The 14308-nt window shown below is 37.0% G+C and overlaps 1 long non-coding RNA gene across 1 annotated transcript; it reads right to left on the bottom strand.

The window, feature by feature from the left end:
* Positions 1-6023: 6023 nt before the first annotated feature.
* Positions 6024-7117, bottom strand: LOC135086327 (uncharacterized). The gene is made up of 2 exons (XR_010260404.1): positions 6741-7117; positions 6024-6601 (listed from the first exon to the last, which is right to left on the bottom strand). It is a non-coding gene; the product is annotated as an uncharacterized LOC135086327 (long non-coding RNA).
* Positions 7118-14308: the final 7191 nt, after the last annotated feature.

Raw genomic sequence — 14308 nt, 5'->3', positions numbered from 1 at the left:
GTCTTTTTGCGTTTACATGTGTCACAAACCTACTTAGCTTTTCTTTCATTGTCCATTAAATGATACAGTTTTTCTTTGTTGGTACACTTAAGATCATACGTCAAATTACAGTTCGAACATTTGAGATGTTGCCTCTGTTTGATAGCTTTGTGGCACTGTACTCATTGTGTTTATTTACTTCCAATGCCCAAAACACAAAATGCAAAATTACATGCGGTGTGTGGATTCGAACCGGGTTCCCCGAGCGATCGCTTTCAAGTCTGACACTCGCACCACTAGGCCAACGTAGCTTTAATTTTGTTGACGAAATATAGGTTGGGTTCCAGTGCAATGTCGTATTATTATGAAGGTAAGGTGGAGGTAGTGTGTGTTATTTCTATTATAGTAACACCTTCACTCTTTAATTGTCACAACCACAACATCAAAACACAATATAATTCATATCACTATTATTGTCAATATGTTAGGATTTTATCAAAATTGTTTTCTTGTTTGTTTAAACCACAATAACACATTATAATGTGTGTTTGTTTACTGTTTCCAAAGAAGTTCAAACGTTTTCTTCATTCACATATAATTTCTTTCATTGCAGTTCGTTTCTTGAGATAACATTGTCACTGAGTATTTATAATATGAACTTCAGATTGTACGCATTTCACCACAAAACACTTGTTTTTTACATTGTTTTTTGTATAAATACGCAGAGCTATTGTTTACGTGCGAGCAGCGCCCTCTAGAATTAAAATAAAACCTGTGAGAGTGTGTCATTTATATCATCAAGGTTTACTTTACCTCTATCAACTTTGAAAATGAGAGATGTGTCATCAGCAAATAACACAATATCACATAGATCTTTTACAAAGTAGGGAAGGTCATTAATATAAATAAGAAATAGCAAAGGTCCCAATATCGATCCCTGCGGCACACCCATGGTAAGAGGTGCTCCAGAAGACTCAGTTCCATTAATACAAACTTTTTGCTTTCTGCCTGTGAGATACGAGTTCAACAGATCAAGTGCCTCATCCGAAACACCATAATGTCGCAATTTTTTTAGTAAGGTTTGGTGGTCTACACAATCAAACGCTTTTGAAAGGTCACAAAAAATACCAACAGCATCTTTTTTACTCTCCCAAGCATCAAAGACGTGTTTCAGTAGTGCTACTCCAGCGTCAGTAGTACTTCTACCTTTGGTAAAACCAAATTGTTTATTGTGAAGTAATTTGTTGAAAATAAAATGAGAAAGAAGTTGATGAAATATAATTTTCTCAAAAATTTTGCTAAGTACTGGTAAAATAGAAATCGGCCGAAAATTAGAGGGGTCACATTTATCACCAGCCTTAAACAATGGGATTATGTAGGTATACATTTTGTATTAATATATATTATAATATTTTATGTATTACATTAGTATAAGTTTTTTTGTATTTGTACTATTTTGCACCGCCTACTTAAATTCTCTGTTTTGTCTAATTTTCTGGTTAGCTGGAAGAGAATGCCACATGGCATTAAGCTCGCCTGTTGTACAATTGTTTTTTATGTGTGCATGTGCAATAAAGATTTTAAATAAATAAATTATTTTACTTAATTTCATTAAACTAGGAAAGCAACCTTGATCAATGCATGTGTTAAAAATGAATGCAAGGTGAGGAGCTATGGTGTCAATAATTGTCCCAATTATACTGACAGAGATTCCCCAAAGGTCCTCGGTTTTTTTCATATTCAATTCTCTAAAGGTTTTAATTACTGTATTACAATCTATATGCCTGAACTGGAGTAGAGACTAGCACTCGGTGACATGAGATTTTAAGAGAGACTCTGCAAGAATTGGCGATGAATTCAATGCTTTAGTTGTTTCGAACGCAATGTTTGAGAAGAATGTCTCAAATGTGGTTGCAACATCTGTATCAGAATTTATAACTTCATTCCCGACTTTCAGTGAGAAGGTGTTATCCTTCGATTTATTTTTACATGTTTGTTTATTTATTATGTTCCACGTAGCCATTCAGAATCAGAAGTGGGATGAACGTTGGAGAAAATCAAGTGGTATGTACACTACTTTATTATTATATTTTCATACCATAAATACGGTTTGCTTCTAAATCCTCGTTTTTTTTATACAATATTGCATACTGAATTCGTTTGATTTTTGGTTAGGAATTATTGATCTTAATCAAGCATACATCAAACATAACAATACCTACCAATAATACGTAAGTCGGTAAAATAATATGAATTCCCTGCGAGGTAAAATAATCAAAATAATGTATGGCTAGTAACATTAGGTACTAATATTGATTAGCGGTAAAACTCATTTGTAGAATAATAGATTTATTTTTGCTATGTTTTGCAATCTTCTAAATATATAAAAGGAGAAACTGACTGACTGACTGACAGATCAACGCACAGCCTAAACGGCTAAACGTAGGCACTTGAAATTTGAGAGGGACGTAGTTTAGGTACCGTAGAGGTGCACTAAGAAAGGAATTCCCGAAATTCCCACGGGAACGGGAATTAGCGGAAAAATCCTTTTGTATGAAAAATCTAAACCGCTTAAGTTAGATGCTTGAAATTTGGTGTGCAGGTACCTTAGTAAACTTAAAGCTTAGGTACAACAGGATATCGTAAAATTCCCACGGGAACGGGAGTTAGCGGGAAAAAACTTATGTATGAAAAATCTAAACTGCGTAAGATAGACGCTTGAAATGTGGCATGCAGGTACCTTAGTAAACTTAAAGCTTAGTTACAACAGGATATTGCAAAATTCCTACGGGAAGGGGAGTTAACCGCTGAAGATAGATGAAGGGGGTAAAACGGGATCCACGCGTACGAAGTCGCGGGCGGCCGCTAGCTATCATCTATCTATCTATATAAATAAAAACTAGCTTTGGTCGCCCGCTACGCGGGCTACAAAAGCTAGATCTGCGATGCTGGCCGCTCCGGGCTTCGCCCTACGCGGCGCTCGGCCTGCGGCCTCGCATTCAGAGCTCGGCCTTCGGCCTCGCAAAAATTACAGGGGGCGTTCTCGTTTGTCACGGTGCTCTTGTGCTTTTTTGACGCAACACAAGTAAATCTATGGCGACTGTCGGGATTTGAACCATCGCTCGGCCTTCGGCCTCGCCTTTCTGTCTGTCACTGGGCTCTAGTCCTTTTTGACGCATTAAAAATAAATCTATGGCGACTCACAGGCTTAAAGCTATCGCTCGGCCTTCGGCCTCGCCTTTTTCTACGTTAGCTAAGCCCCCCTGCATACAATTTGTATGGAGAATTTAGTCCCTTTAGGAAAACGGGTGAACGCTTGGCGGCCATCTTGGATTTCCAAAATTTTGCATTTTTGCCTTAATCTGGACCATTTTCCGCGCCGAACCCCATTTTTACTTTTTTTCTAACTTCACCCAATCCCGAATTCATTTGTTTCTACATTTCCTTCAAACCAGCCATGTCCTGAAATTTTGAAATCCTGTAACTCTCAGTGTTGCCAGGTGATCGAGTTCAAAATGGTCAAATGTCATTAGTTTGACCTATTTGCAGGAGGCGTCATCCAAATTTCTGACCGGAAGTCGTTATTTCCATTTTTTACATTTTTTGACCAAATCTTCCAAAGTATGGCAACACTGGAAATTTTTGTTTTCCCAAACGATACTCCTTGACAAACTACGTAATCGCTCCATACAACTCGACTTTCCCAAATGTTGCCAACTGCCCGAAAAATGCATTTGAAAAATCAGAAATCTGAAACTTTTTACAAAATGGCCGCCCGCTCAGCCGCCATCTTGATTTTCCATGATTTCGTATTTTTCCCATAATCTGGGTCGTATAACCGACCAAACCCCATTTTCAGATTTTCCCTGCCATATCTCCTTCTGTCCGTCCTTAACTTTAAAGACACCCATGTCGAAAAAAATACTTTTCCCCGTAGCTCCCAGTGTTGCCAGGTGATCGAGATGAAAATGGTAAAATGTCATTTGCACGACCCCTTTGCAGGAGGCGTCATCCAAATTTTTGACCGGAAGTCGTTATTTCTACTTTCGACATTTTTGGACCAAATCTCCCAAAGTGTGGCAACACTGGAGAAATTTCTTCACCCAAGCAAAACCTCTCAACAGGACACACAACCGCCTCATACAACTCGACTTTCCAAAGTGTTGGCAACTACTCGAAAAATGAATTCCAAAATTTCTAAATTTTCAACTTTTTACAAAATGGCCGCCCACGCCGCCGCCATCTTGATTTTTTCACATTTCGGACTTTTCCCATAATCTGGGTCGTATATCCGACCAAACTTCATTTTTATTTTTTTTCTGCCATAATTCTTTCTGACTGTCACTAACTTTAAAGACACCCATGTCGCAAAAAAAACTTTTCCCCATAACTTTCAGTGTTGCCAGACTTTTTTCATAAAAATGGTGAAATGTCATTCGGGTCCCCAAACGTCACCAAACTGCATACCAAGTTTTTGGAATTTTTGGAAATTTCCATTTTCTACTATCCGGGGCCGTGGTGGAAAATTTTCTACCAAAATGGTAGTTTTTTCCGATTCATGGCAACACTCGAATAACAGACCAACAATAGGCTAGTTGCCACTATTTTTATTATTTGATAGAACGGTTCATTACGATTATATTACACCATAAAAAAAATATGAATTTTTTTTGAAGTGTCTATCCTAATATATTTTAAATTTTAAATTATATTTTAGCTATACAGCCATAAACGCCGTCCGCCATGATGGTCTATTAATTATCTGTGCCATGACGTCACTATTCTTGTAAACAATACGCGTGAATAACATAACCTTTTTATCGGAATTTAAAACCATGGCTTCGAAAGGATTACATGATAAATATAGTAATTACCACTATTGTATCGTGCGGGAATGTCAGAATACATCAATAAAGAACCCAGAGAAGTTGTGGATTAAAGTACCCAGTGATGAGAATATGCGGAACTCCTGGTTACAACTAGCTAAAAGAAATCCCGTAACTCTGTCCAGTTGAACTGCAGTGTATTTCTGTGAAGATCACTTTAATGTACGTACAATAAACTAACAACAGATTATTTTTTCAATTTTCACTTTAAACGTTCAGGTGAGGTTATAAAATATACTAAGTCAGTCAATTTTAATTGCATGTTGATCATCATTTAAATGATTTATTCATGTAATTTGTTCGTTTCAGAATTGCCTAAGGAAGATGCTGTACCATTCTTCTGTTGAGGATAAGATTTGTGACAAAATAATGCAAGCAGAACAATGTAATCCTCAGTTCAGAGATAAGGCAGTGCAAGCTGAGCCAAAACATCAACATGCATCATGCCAAGTAGTTTCAAATTATGATCACAAGGTCACTCAAGTATCAATAATGAAACACTATACAAGTAAGAAGGTGCAATTTAGTGCAACTCTGAAAGATGTCATATCTTCACCAATAAAATCTACGTCCCACCAATCAACTACAACATCTCCCAACAAATCTACATTTAGAAGTAAATTGTCAACAAGAAGATTAGTTTTTTCAAGTGAGAAAAAATATGAGACAGTGATTATCATACACACCTTCTTCAGGATAGCATATTTACAAGATTCTCTTATTCAACAAATTAAATGATACATACATAAAGTATTTTATTTTTATATCAGTCTATTGTACAAAATAGCTTTGTTTTATGGGTTATACTCGTATATTCATAAATTATTAAAGGGGTAAGTATTCAAAAATTAGTCTCCCCACTACGTTGTAAGAGGAACTGCTGTGCAAAATTTCAAGTTTCTTACCCTTTTATACATGAAGTAAGAGGTTATATGTTTGATAGCATTGATATGTCAGTCAGGTAGCTTCTTCTTTTATACTACTGGTTTTCCCATGATTTAAGTTTATTTATCTCATACATACATACACACATACAAACATCTTTCTTTATAATAATTAATACTATTAGTAAACATTAGATATGGAACAGAACAAGTTAATGAGTATTTTTTTCTTAATACTAGACTTACAAATAGGTAAAAATAATAAAGCTAAAACTAAGAGTTAAATGATTTATTATTGAGTTACACTTTCAAATAGTTTAGGACAAATCGGCTTTTGGCCTCGTTTCATTGCAGCCGTCAACACAGACCTTGCACCAAAAATCTTTGCAACCAAAGAACCATCATGCGTTCTGCACCGACTAACTGTTTACCTCTTCATAATCTCCAACATGCTTGATAAACTGACATGATTTAATTTTTCGGTTTTTGCATTCAATTACAAATTCCTCCATAATACTGCTATCTGGTTCCGGAACCTGATGTTTTGTGCTGCCGACTTTTGAAAGATTGGATTTTTTCCAGTAGCATTCTACTGATGTGCAAGATGGCTCTTCACTGCGGCGATGCAACTACATTAAAAATGCAACAGCATGTTTGCAGCCCCCTGCTGCAGCTGGACAATCTTGACAAACAACATAATCTCTTCTTCTTCATCAATGACTGCTGAAACTGATACTGCTTAGAGTGCACCTTATGTTCAGGACACATTTTACATTTCACAGTGTAGATTTTACTTTCCCTTTTAAGTTGAACATAACCAATTGCATCATCACCAATGATTCTCCTGCAGACCTGAAAAATAATATAATAGTTTAGCAATAAGTAGTTGGTCAGAGGTTAGAATACACTTATTAGTACTTATATCCTTATTTTCAGTTAATGATGTGGTCTAAATTTAAAAAAAAAAAGGTTGTAAATGAACTGTACTTACTTAGTTATCATAACATTCCTTAGCTCAGCTGAGCAGAAATCAGGATTTGAAGCAAAAAATTTTGCAACCATCAATGTGTCGATTTTGGGCAGATTTGTGCTTTCTGCTTTCACAAACCCAGGATCCATGATAATTTTCAATAAATGCGAACTGTACAATATTTTTATGTGAAATAAATAATTATCAAGGCGTTTATATGAAAGACCACGAATAACCTGCTGAAACTAGCGTTTGACGTTTTGTTGTTTACAATATTGGTGACGTAGAAACATGGCGGACGGTGTTTTCAGTCAAGAGAAAAAAAAGTAAAAAATTAACGGGTTTCAGTTGGATTTTTACAGCAATCCCTTATTTATATTTCATGAAGTTTATATATTTCGGACCCTTGTACAGAATAATATTTGAATTAAAAGTTATTATGATAAATGGTGACATGAGGCAACTAGCCTATCGCCCGGAACATTGTGCCCCACTCCGATGTCGCCATCTACCGGAAAATTGCTGTCAAACTTTGGGAATTTTTATGCTCGCAACAAAATGGCCGACGGCTCAGCCGCCATCTTGTTTTTTGATAATCTGTAAATGAGGCCTTAAAGCAGACTATATAATTCACAAAAACTCAAATGAAATTTTCAACAAAAATGGCGCATCTCGGAATGACACCTCCCCAAAAACACCTCTGAAATCGCGTTTTCAATCCAAGATGGCGGCGCGGCCATTTTGTTTTTCAAATTTTTTCTCAAAATTTTTAACACATCTTGGCAACCCCAACAAACCACCAAAAAAGAAAAAAATCAGGACCAAAAACAAAAAAGTTGATGTTTCAAAAATTTCCGCCATATTGTTTTTTGGTTCAAAAAACCTGGGTGTCAAAAAATCTAGTAAAAAACAAACACTAACAATTTTACCCCCCTCCCCTCTAAATACCCCAAAAATACCCCTGATCAGTCAGTCAGTGAGTACGAATCGAGCTTTATATATATATATATATATATATATATATATATATGTATATATGTTACGGCTAAAGATAGTTGTGAACATAAACTTAAGATTAGCCGGCTAAACTTAAGTTTATCTTCGAGAAGCAGCTAAAGTTCGATAGCATGTTAGTCTGCGTCGTGATATTCCATCTTTAGCCGGCTAATGTGCACATTAGCCAAAACGAAACGGCTAAAAATTTATTCGATGGGCGCGCCAGGCCGGCGAAGGGCTTGAGGGGGCGGTGGGGAGACAACGCGCGCGCAGTTTTTTTTGTTTTATTTTGTAATTTTAAATACCTACAGAAGATTCAATTGTAATGACCAAATGGTTCCTTATTATTTTATTTTAATGATTAGGTAGATATTGTTTTAAGTGATTAATATTTTGTTATTGTAATAATTGTAATTTTGAATAACTACATAGGCACATAAAAGTATGTGTAATGAAAGTGATTATTTTTTAACACGTTCCGCCGCGGTAACGGCACATACAGTAAATGTGGAATTCATTCATATTATGGCAGTACGGGTCTCGCCGTTTTCACGAAAATTAATCTAAAAATCACTACGGCAACAACCGTCGATATTACATTAGAGTTTCATAGAGAGCAGACTTGTTGTTGCAAAATATTGTAAACAACAGTACGGGTATAGGTGTATGAAACAGTTATGTTAAGATTGTTAGTGTCATAGTGGACTGGAGTACAGCGTCGGAACTTGTTAATAAAGTTTTCGTGTCAAAACAGTAAACATTATTACATTGTTTCCTTTTCCATTTCCTTCTACATTTTTAGCCAAGGGCCTGCGGTTACACTTAAGTTTAGCCGGCTAATCTTAAGTTTATGTTCACAACTATCTTTAGCCGTAACATATATATATTATAGATACAGTGTGTCCGGGCATGTAGTGATCAAATTTTAAGGGCGTAATCTATGGACAATTTTATCGCTGAAAATACTTTAAATTTGGGGATTGACCCATTTCTCGCATATTTACAAGGATTTAAGTTTTTAATTTTAAGTTTTCACCTCTTCCTTCAAAAACAAGTGATAGCGTGGGTAACTTAACATTAATAAGCAAATATTTTATATCATGCGATAGCCAATAAAATTATCTACTAGTAGAAGTAGAAAACAGACACAAGTTTCATACATTTTAAGGGAGTAAGAATGGATTTAATTAGAAATAAACATGATTTTTTTCACATCTTTTTCAGTTATTTCCCAACACAAGAAAAACCAGGTCGTTAAGGTATGTTTTATTTGCATTGTATTATTAGTATTTGAGCTATTCTACAAAACGAATGTAAATTTATTAGTCTACGTCTATTAGTTTCGACGTAATTATTGAACAGAGATACCCATTCCCAGCGGTTTCCATAGTAATCGGAATAGGTTGTGTGATTCTTTCAGGCAGTGCATTTTCGCATGTCGCGTGCGCTATGGAAACCGCTGGGAAGGGGTATCTTTGTTCAACAATTACGTCGAAACTAATAGACGTAGACTAATAAATTTACATTCGTTTTGTAGAATAGCTCAAATAGTAATAATAAAATGCAAATAAAATATACCTTAACGACCTGGTTTTTCTTGTGTTGGGAAATAACTGAAAAAGATGTGAAAAAAATTATGTTTATTTCTAATTAAATCCATTCTTACACCCTTAAAATGTATGAAACTTGTATCTGTTTTCTACTTCTACTAATAGATAATTTTATTGGCTATCGCATGATATAAAATTTTTGCTTATTAATGTTAAACTACCCACGCTATCACTTGTTTTTGAAGGAAGAGGTGAAAACTTAAAATTAAAAACTTAAATCCTTGTAAATATGCGAGAAATGGGTCAAGCCCCAAATTTAAAGTATTTTCAGCGATAAAATTGTCCATAGATTACGCCCTTAAAGTTTGATCACTACATGCCCGGACACACTGTATATATATATATATAAATATATAAATAAAAATGAATTGATGTTCGTTAGTCTGATTATAACTCGAGAACGACTGGGCCGATTGAGCTGATTTTGGTTTTAAAATGTTTGTCGTAGTCCAGGTCTAAACGGTGAGTAAATACGCGCGCGATATTGTTTTTCTGTGACAGACAAAATTCCACGCGGGCGAAGCCGCGGGCGGAAAGCTAGTAGAATATAATGCCTACAATGTAACAAAACGTACTTATTGATTTGTGTTCCTGGAACTTACAAAAACATGACTGTATTGGTTTTGTTCCGAAACAGATAGTAAACATCATAGTTCGAAATTATTTATTATTCTTTTAAAAAATTAAAATCCATTTGATAAGTAACAAACATTGCAAACACATTACGTATATACGTACCTATGATATACTTTGTGGACAACCTCATTTTCTTTTACTTGTTTTATTTATTGTTTTCTTATTTAATTATGTTTGATAACAATCAACAACGCAATGGTTAAGAGCAGTCACCCGGCAAGCGAAAAGTCGCGAGTTCGATTCCCGGCTTAGGCAGTTCGTTTGCAATTATAATAAAGCTCAGACTGTATTCATCACTAAGTCACATACATAATATTTTTACAGTGGTAGTGATTTAAACTTTATATACAGTTACTTTCAAATAAACTGGTTACCTACTTCATTCATTAACTATTTTTCTTCTTTGTTTCTTCCTTACTGACCTCACCTCTTACATTTAGTTAACAAATCACATTATTATTACTAAAATGATTTAATAAACAAAGCTCCACTGCAACAGATCGACTTTATTGAAATTATGTCTTCGTCGGAGATCTCTCGTTATACACCACCTTTAGATAATCGGAAAAATACGAGGCCGTCACGCTGTAGGGATCGTCGTGATCGCCCTTTGCGGAGGCTACGGCCTGAAGTTTCTCCGAAAAATAGGGACCGATGAAAACGTGAAACGTACCGCAGTAGATCGCGTCGTCGGCGACCCTCCACTGAGAGTTCCGATAGTAGTTCCTTTCAATCTAGCCCGCGAAGGCGGCGGAGACGGACACCTTCCACTGATCGTCGATGATATTTACTAGTACGACTACGGGTTCAGTGGAAAGTACTGATTACTCTAGCCGCGATTCACGCGTTCAACTCGGAAAAAGAAAACGTCAGCGATCCAGTACTTCCACATCGGGAAGTCTATCGTCTGAATTGAACTCGGAAAGACCATCACGTCAAAGGTACTGTTTGAGAAAATCTCAGAAGAGACGGCGTTACTCAAGATCTCAAACATCTAGAGACTATGGCGTACTCAAAAAAGTTGCTCGTTTGTTCGGTAAGGCTGATCAGCACTTCGAAGGGGCACAACATGTAATCCCTGAATTTAACCCGGATGCAAACGACTAGTCAGCCGTTAACACTAGAAAGGCCGCCGTCCCATTTTTGTCCCACTCGCGAGTTTGATCGTCTCTTACTTTTTTATTTTTCAACGAAAGTCCATGAAACTTTTTGACTTTTCCTGATTTATTGAATTTTATCATTTTTTAATGTTTTTGATAATATAACATTATTAGAAAAAAAATTAAAATCGGTTTTACCTAGAAGCGCCACTGGGTCATTTTTGTCCCACCTTGGTATTTGCAACAATAATTCGATGAAGACTCCTTGTTTCGAGGAAATACGAGAATGGGGAGGTGAGGAACGTTTAGGTGACTCGTCACAATGCAGAAATGTAATTAAATTGTACTAGTTTTTGCCTGTGACTTCACCTAGTGAGAAATTAAGTTTATCATAGAAAGACCTAATTTCTTGACACTTATCGTTGTTATTTGACCAAATAACTAACTTGACTTACTTGACTTATGGTCCTTTGTCCCCTAGATGGGGCAGAGGGCGTCCACAACAGTCCTCCATCTCGTTCGGTCTTGAGCTTCTCGCTTGATCTACTGAATATTATTGTTAATTATAGACTATATTATGTTATTCTAAAATATTAACAATAAAACTGCAAAGTTTTATTAAGATCGGCTTAGTATTTTTTGCGTAAAAGAGTGAAAAAACAACAATCGATCTAACCATGAATCCACACTCACTTAGTTCAAGTTCAAGGCTTATATCCACCCATTCATCCTTCCTATCCGTTCATCGGTTCATCCATCCATCAATTCATCAATCTTTATTAACTTTTATATTTATAATTTAGTAGGAAGGTGACTTCAAGACATGGGCCAGTTCATACATTGTATGATTTGATACATTTTTAAAATGTGTGACTTATATATCTTTTTAAAATTAAACGTACATACTTTTCATTGTAACTGGTAAAAAACTTCACAGTGTGTGTACGGATAACAGAAAAATAACCATACCTATAGAAGTTCCTAAACATATAGTAGACCAGAGAGACAAAAAAACCATACAAAAAAACTTTGTGCAAAATGTGCACTATTATTTGTAAGATATCTATTATTTATTCAAAAAGAATAATGAATAGTTAAATTAGTAATTTCATAATTTTAATACAGTATAACACCATGTAATATGTGACTATTTTTATATGAAACCAAAAATATCTGTCCTTTAATAATTCAAAATTAAAATTGAATACATTTATATTTTTAAAGAAATAAGTACATATTGATTTAACTGTATAGATAAACCATTTTTTAAGGATACTACAAATAGTTTTAACCATAATGTTCATGCCTGAAACTAAAAAATGTTACAAAATATATGCTGGGACAAAATTGACCCAGCGGCACTTTTAGGGGGGTCGTAATCTTCGGCAATTCTAGTGTTAACTGAGTACGTTAAGTAAACGAAACTGCCAGAATTTATAAATGGAGTGACAAACAAATAATTTTCTATGCAATTCCAAAATTAGCTGGTCACGCTAAGAAATGGTACCAAGGTTTGAGTACTATTAACTTGAGTTGGCGAGAATGGCCAAAGAAAATTGTTAGAGCTTTCCCCGACGATCGCAATTATGCTGATCGACTTTCGGAAATGTTGGAAAGGAGAAGCAGAACTGAGGAATCACTAGAAGACTATTACCATGACAAGGCAAGATTGGTGAAAATGTGCGGTATAGAAGGATGTAATGCAGTTGATTGTATGTATAATTAACGGCATATTTGATTTTAACATACGTCTCAATGCCCAAGGCTCAAGTTTTAAAAGACCTTCTTAACTACTGAAATATCTCCGCCGAATTTCTAAGAAAAACAACGTACTCTCCCGCAAAGCTAATCAAGGCAGAGGCAGTTAGGGGAGTGCTCTCGAAACAGCGGGATACGACAAACGGCAACTTTTAGCGGTGAACGCGCAAACTTGTGTCTTTGTAGGGTTAAATTGGACCAAATTGCGTCCAATTTAACCCTACAAAGAGGTTTCAATTCCGGACATAAGTTTGTTACGGCACTCAATGACGTTCTCCCGAGAGATATTTGCGCGGCCGGTATAAGCGGCATCAACCGTGCTATCGTCCGCATAGCAATGAATGCCGCTAATTTGCAGCATATCATTGATATGCAGAAGGAAGAGCGTAAGCGATAGCACACAGCCTTGGGGGACACCAGCATTCACAGACATAGAATCTGAGCATCAGCTGTCGACAACGACCTTAATGCTTCTGTCTGCTAAAAAGCTGGCGACCCATCCGCACAATTTCTCGGGATTCGGATCGACATATGAAGGGAGCTTCGAAAGAAGCGCTTTGTGCCAAAACTGCCAAACCCGATCGAAGGCCTTCGCCATGTCCAAACTGACCGCCAATGCTTCCCCCTTAGTCTCGATCGCCTGTGCCCAACAATGTGTCAAGTAGACCAGAAGATCACCAGCCGAGCGACCTCCACGGAAACCGTACTGTCGGTCACTTAGCAACTGGTGGGCCTCTAAGTACCGAAGGAGCTGTCTGTTGATAATGGATTCCATTATCTTCGAGAACAAGGAGGTGATTGCTATCGGCCTATAGTTGGACGGATTTGAGCGGTCACATTTTTTAGGGATCGGGTGCACCAAAGCTGTCCTCCATGAGGTCGGGACTATGCCAGAGAGGTAGGAGAGCCAAAAAAAGGTGCGTTAAAACCGGTGCTAACTCTGGAGCGCATGTCCTCAGCACGATAGGAGGGATTCCATCGGGCCCACTCAACTTGTGGATATCCAGGGAAAATAGAGCCAAGCGTACTGAGCTTTGGTGGAACCGGATATCCGGCATACAGCTCTCACACCTCGGTATAATCGGTGGCTCATGTCTCCCGTCATCCAGTGTCGAGTTGGACGCAAAGAGTTTGCCCAGAAGATCGGCTTTATCCTTTGCATCGTGGGCCAACAAACCGTTTCCCATGTGCAGTGGTGAAAATGATGGCGTGCAGAAATTTCCTTGGATAGCTTTGGCAAGAGACCAGAACGCACGAGTTCCAGAAGGAAGACGCTCTAGCTTCCCACCAATTCTACCAATGTGCTCCGACTTCGCCCTTGCAATGACTCTTTTGAAAGACCTAGAGGCAAAGTTAAACTCCTTTTTAGGGTTCCGTAGCCAAATGGCAAAAAACGGAACCCTTATAGATTCGTCATGTCTGTCTATCTGTCTGTCTGTCCGTCCGTCCGTCCGTCCGTCTGTCCGTCCGTATGTCACAGCCATTTTTT

Source organism: Ostrinia nubilalis, chromosome W, assembly GCF_963855985.1.
Source record: "Ostrinia nubilalis chromosome W, ilOstNubi1.1, whole genome shotgun sequence".
NCBI classification, from domain to species: Eukaryota; Metazoa; Arthropoda; class Insecta; order Lepidoptera; family Crambidae; genus Ostrinia; species Ostrinia nubilalis.
The sequence above is the reverse complement of the archived record's forward strand: the minus strand, read 5'-3'. Positions and strand labels throughout refer to the sequence as shown.